Below are 6,784 nucleotides of genomic sequence, written 5' to 3'. Positions count from 1 at the left end.
TTGCCCAACCTTCCTTCCGAGGAGTGGCTGGTGGGTTTGAACCGCCAGCCTTCTGGTGAGCAGGCAAGTGCCTTAGGCACTATGCTACCAGAGGCATAGTTTAAACAACTTGCCTGAGGTTGTGAGGTTAGTAACTGCCAGATCTGGGATTCCCACAAGTTTGATTCAAGAGTCTTTGTTCTTAACCTAATATCCCCAAGGACACACATTCTCCAAAATTAAATTAAAGCAACCAAAAAAATGCACTTACTCCTCCTCACTTAACATATGTGGTAGTTAAGGTTGTGTGTCAACTTGGCTGGGCATGGTTAAATGGCTGGGCAGCTGAATGTAGTTATTCCTCACGGTGAGATTGGTAATTAACTCCATGATGGAATCTATTGGAGCAGCTGAGTAGCTGCTTTGGGTATGTGGTCTGCTTCCTGTATATAAGAAACAGCTTTGGGAACAGTCTCTAGCTTACAGCACACTTGAACCCTGCATGCAGCCAAGTCATTGTTCAGCAGCCTGCTGTGCTCTGCCTGCCGATCTTGGGACTTTTAATGGACTTGAATTAATGGCCTGCTGTGTGGTTTGGTGATGTAGGGACTGTGCCTTATTACTTGTCATCCTTAGGCTTGTCAGCCTCAGGAGCCAGCAGCTGAGTGAAGAAAAGCCTCCGGCTTCAGCAGGCCCAGAATAGGAGACAGAGCTGAAGCCCAAGGTTGTGGGGCTTTCACCCAGCTCCTGGAACCTGACACTCTGAACTCAGACTTAAAGCCTCCAAATTGTAAGAACAAACGCCTGTTTGTTAAGGCCATCCCATATGTGGTATATTCCTGTCAGTGTCGCACTAGGTAACCAAAACAACATGGTTAAGTTCCAAAAACCAAATGGTTATGCAAAAACCAACATTATGCAAAAATGAAGGATGATTACATTAGATCACAAAATAGAAGATGACTAGATCATTATGTAACTGCCATAACATAATTACACCATTAGTGTAACTGCCATAACATAATTACACCATTACTGTAACTGCCAAACCACTGAGAACCATGACTCAGCCAAGTCGACAGATAATCTTACCATCACAGTACTCGCCTCTGGAACCTCAGCATTCATTACTGCCAGATGTATGTTTGCTAATGTACAAAACAGTCTGATGATAGACATTTTATTATTGTCATTATAATTGCAAAATGTTGGATAATGAGATAGTTGATAAGTGAAGAATAGAAGTAGGTGTATGTAGTATAGGTTTTTAAAATTATACTGGAATATGAATGTAAAACTCCAATGCTTTGTTTTATTAATAATTTTCTGTACGATTTTGGATACATAATTTTTTATCCTCTAAAGTATTCTCTACTCTAAACTGGTGTTTATAATCCAGGCTAAACTCTAATTTTAAAGAAAGAGCATTATGAGTATTCTGGCAATGACAAACTTTCTCCTATGACTAGAATTAAGATGTAAATTGTCATCTCCAAATGTGATAGGTCAGCCTCAATAGCACCAGTCCAGTCCTATCTTATCCTATTATAGAAATAGTCCTCTGTCACAATGCCATCACTAATTTAAGGATGCCAATAAAAAAAAAAAATTAAAAAAAAAAAAAAAGAAGCTTATAAAAAGTAAGGCATACCTTCCAGACATTATCTTAAAGGGTGGGAGTTGCAGGTTCTTTGACTTTACCCTAATCTCTTTCTCACCTTCATCAAAAAGCAAATTAATATTGGACTAGATTTCTATTACTAGAATTCCAAAGAGATAAAAGTACACTGAGGCTTTAGCCATTATCAGTCACTGTAGCTTCTCCCTTCTTCCATTAACCTGAAGAGGAACACTGACATGGATTGACACTTGTTATACATGCTCTCTGTGTGCTCTCAAATCACATCTGATTTTGTAATGTTCTTAAACATATATGTGTAAGTCACTATTATTTATGCTTCTATAATGTTTTATATATTGTTATGATCTTTTTATAATGCTTTTAAGCAACTACCTAGAAGTCACTTATAATGTGAAGTTCTAAACAGAGACTTTTGAAACTTCTTGTTAGTTGCCGTTGAGTACATTCCAATTCATAACACTGCCCAGTCCTGCACCATCTTCACAATTGTTGCCATGCTTGAACTTAGAAACATATTTCTATAATGTTTTTCACCCATTAACTGTAAGTTGTTAGAAAGCTGTTCTAACCATAAAAATAGTAATAGAAGTATCTGACCCACTGCCATCGAGTCCATTCTGACTCACAGCAACCCCTGTTAGCTTTCCAAGGTGGTAAATTTTTATGAAAGTAGATTGTCCTATCTTTCTTGCACAGAGCAGCTGGTGGATTTGAATCACCAAACTTCTGCTTAGCAGTCAAATGCCTTAGGCACTGCACCACCAGAGCTCCTTGAAGTATGTGAACTAGGTTGTAAATAACTTCCTGAAATTGGGCTGTTTGCATTCTGTGATATATTACATTAATCAAATCTCTATAATTTAACAAAACATGAATATGTCACTAAACAATGCCCATAATTTTAAATTAACTTAGCCTTGAAACTTTGTGTACTAAACAAGAACATAAACAAGACCATGCCCTAATTGGCAATAATTCAAATCTTTAAAAATTAGCAAAACATAAATATGTCCTACAACAATGTCCTCAACTGACTATAAAACACACCAAAAATAGTTAAACACGACAGCACAGGGTTTATACATCTATGGATTTCTGCTCATTTTCGGAATAGATAACAGAAGCAAACCATCTCTCTGATTCTTTGTCTGAAGACTGGAAACCCTGCTGAGAAAACACCACAATTGACCTAGACCTTCTCTATGGGGAACCCCCTCTGAATTCCAGGGGTAGTTAAGTTTCCTCCCTGAGATTGCTTCTCAAAGGTAAAAGCCTGAAGTCTAAAGATTTGGGTTCTACATTTAAACTAACCTTGTAATTGTTAATTCTGATTCTGCAATGTTAAATGAATGACTTGAGGTCTTATTTGTATGCCTTGCCATGACCACCTTACAATAATCTAAACGAGTTTATGCACAACAACCCTGAGCATTTATTTATTCTTAAGATAAAATCTTCCAGAACAACACCCTTGGAAGATGTCTCATGTCCTTTCTTTCTTCTTTCTCTCTCAAGAGACTGAACAGAGCCTACTTTCCTTGTAGTGGCTGGTCATCTAAGGCAAACTACTTCTCTGTTCTTTCTGAGTCAAGTTCTTGTGATGATGATAGAAGAATATTTAATTAGCCATTTCTTCCATATTCATTGAGAGTTCTATGACTTGTTGTTGATGGACCTGTTTAGAATTGACTAGCTAAGAGAAAAGACTTCTCCTCAGGCCCATTCACTCAAGCTTCAAACTATAGTTGTGCCCAGGTTGGGTGTAGCCTAACATTAAATTTTAATTACCATTATTGTCTTTGGTATGCAATTCCTTAGTGTGAGCAGGGTTATGGGAGTGGGAAGAGGGGAAGTGGTCCAGGGCTATGTTTAATTGAGGGTAGGGTGCAAGACATTCTGGATGCTTAGGCATGATACTTTCTCATTACATTCTAGCATTACTGAAGTTTCTAATCCCAGATTTGCCATTATTATGATGTATACCCTCACTCACGATGGGTCTTATTTTGTGTTTCCATTTCTCAGTTTCAATGGAGATTATAAGGGATATTTCAGAATGCAATTTCTTTCTTTTTTTTTTTTTTTTTTTTGACACAACATGCAAATTTTATTTTCAATAGTAACTTAAAATATTGTGTGGTGGGGAGCTAAAGTGCATGCAGAGAAGAGGGCTGGCTTAGCATGCCCCAATGTGAGCTATGGATAATTCACTTACAGTCAGCTCTCTGAAAGCATCTGCATATAGTTGATGCTTCATGCCTGTCAGAGCCCCTAGCTTTTTGGTACCTTAGGTGTGAGAACCTGTCATTAGTTAAGGGATCACAGCCATCCTCAGGGAGAGCCCTGAGTAATGGGGTTTTGAGGAGAAGGATGGAGATGAGTTGGGGGTTGCTCTTCTGGGCTCTGCAGTTGACAATTCTAAGAATGAAAGGGATCTCACAGTCAGATTGCTGCTTTGGAAGGTTTGCAGTTGGTGATGGGGGAAATGATATCCTCAAGATGGGAACTTATATGTGGTCTGGAGTTTTGGTTGCCAACCTCTTAATTGTGTGGCCATCTGCCCCTTTGTTACGACTCGCCCTAGAGCCAGAGAGACTTGAATAAGTTGCATGAGCTGTAGTCATTCTCTAACTAGAGAAAATTTACCTACTGAGATTCTGCTGCTGTCTAGTTCTGGCTTGGATTTAACAAGGTCAGACGAAGTAGGAAATGTTAGCTGTTCCACAGTATTTACCAAAATATAGGTAAAAAGGACTCGACAGCACCTAACAACAACAGTTAAGGATAACGTAGTTAAGAGTATGGGCTCTGGAGTTAGACTTCATGAACTCAGATCCTGAGTTCTCCATTAAACTGGATGGTTAGGAGCAAGTTACCTATTTTAAGCTTTAATCTCATCTATAAAATTGCAAAAACTCATGCTTCCTTAAAGATCTGTTGACAGTTCATATAATAATGCCTATCTTTTAGCTTCCCATACCAGATTGTAAGCCTCTTGAGAACAGAGCACATAATAAATACTCAACAGTTTTTTAATGAATGAATGATTTGACAGAAATACAAATGAGGCTGCACAGAAATCATAAACTGCCACAAGCTGATGTTGCCAATACTAGAGTTCTGTCCAAATACTGTATTAATGTGGTTACCAGGTAGTTAATGAAGTCTGGCACAAAATGGCTGGGAAGTCTTAAATCAACTATTTGTATTACTTAAATCTTCATTGGCAAAGAGGGATGAGAGAGTACCAGAAAGAAGGACAGACCAACTGGACTCCAGGAGAGATGATTAAAGTTGGGGTGGGAAGCCATGCCTGGGGCGAGGTTTGGTTTGCTATTTAATTTTACCTGTGTCTTGACCTGTTTTAATTAGATAAATTGTCCTACCTTTCAACTTGTGAAAGGGTGCAAATCCTGTCATATTGTAGGTTTGTCATGTTAGAATTTAAACTATTTAAATTCTTTTTATTTAAAACTATTGCCCCCAAAATTTTGTTAAGAAAATTTCAAGCATATAACTAAGTGGAAAAAATTTTTATAGTATAGACCTATATGCCTACCATCCAGATTCCATCATTAGCCTTTAATTATATAGTGTCTCTTGGTATCTGACACAGATTGGTTCCAGGACCCCCTGTGGATACAGAAATCTGAGGATGCTTGAGTCCCTTACATTAAAGGGCATATAATATTTGCATATAACCTATGTACACACATCCTTCCATATACTTTAAATCATCTCTAGACTACTTATAATATCTAGTACAATGTAAATGCTATGTAAATAGCACTTTTTGCTCCCTTCTTTATTTATTTATTTATTTACTTACTTATTTTATTGTGATTTGGGTGAAAATTTACAGAGCAAATACACTTTCCATATAGCAGTTCAAATACACTTTGTCTCATGACATTGACTGCAATTTAGCACAATACAACAGCTCCCCTCCCACTTCCTCCCAATAGCTACCTATTCCCTGTGTCCATTCCTCCATGAACTCCTACCCCCTGAGCTGTCTCCCTGTGCCTGAGCACCCCTTCTTTCTCTCATGCTTGTTCTCTCCAAGGAATGTATCTACCTCAGTTAAATGCTCAATATGCCTATCTATTGTTTGGCTGGAAGCCACAGATGTGCATTCAATTCCAGAACTGAAGGTCAGCTAGGGGCCATGGTCTCAGTGGTTCCACCAGGCTCCATTGGGCCAGCAAACCTATTCCCCACTTTTTTTATTTTTTCCAATAATTTTCAGTTTTGTTCCACATTGTTCTCCTTGTCTATCCAGGATCTCCTACAAAGATCCTCTTCCAATTGGTTGACAGTAGTAGCTGAGCACCATCTATTTCTTCTTGTCTCATAGTCATATAGACTGCAGATCGGATGGTGTACCAGTCACTAGGACTAACTGTTTCCATGAATTTTTGGTTTTCTTCATTCTTCTCAGCTTTGGACCAGGAGAGACCCATCGTTGCACCTAGATGGCAGCTTGCAAGCTTTAAAGATCTCAGTCACTACGTGTCAGAGTAGGAGGTAGAACAATGTTTTGTGTAGTATGTTATGCCAATTGAGTTTGGTGTCCTCTGTGACTATGGTCCCAAGCGCACAGGTTCAACTACTCAGTCCCTCTGAGTAGCTGGCTGTGACCAAGCAGTGACTACAAGCTTGCCCCTTGTCAACCCCATTATACACCTAGGAATTCAGATCATACACATAAAGTTATTGGACCACTGTCTGCCAACCCTATACATGTTCTTGGGTGCACCCTCCACTTCATATACATAACTAATATTTCAGCCTGTCCACCCATCTATCCACCCAAATACCCGTGTTTGCCTTCACTGACCACGCTGTACTTACTATATGCGCAAAAAGGTTCATCTTTGTTGTCTGTACTTCCCACGTACCTCTCTATGTCTTTCTTTTCCTCAATGACATTATATTTATCACTCACATTTGGTACATTGCCCTTTTCTTCTCCCAAATCAAAACTTATCTCTATCTATCTAACAGTATTCCCTCCCCCCCCCACCCCTAGTAACCAACAAAGAAAATGACCTTCCATAGATATACTTTTCCTTGACTATTACAATAATGGACTAATACAATATTTGTCCTTTTGTGATTGACTTATTTCACTCAGCATAATGTCCTCCAAGTTCATCCACG

The sequence above is a fragment of the Orycteropus afer genome, unplaced genomic scaffold, assembly GCF_000298275.1.
Source record: "Orycteropus afer afer isolate SDZICR_OR568_19922 unplaced genomic scaffold, OryAfe1.0 scaffold00236, whole genome shotgun sequence".
In the NCBI taxonomy this organism is placed as follows: domain Eukaryota; kingdom Metazoa; phylum Chordata; class Mammalia; order Tubulidentata; family Orycteropodidae; genus Orycteropus; species Orycteropus afer.
The sequence above is the reverse complement of the archived record's forward strand: the minus strand, read 5'-3'. Positions refer to the sequence as shown.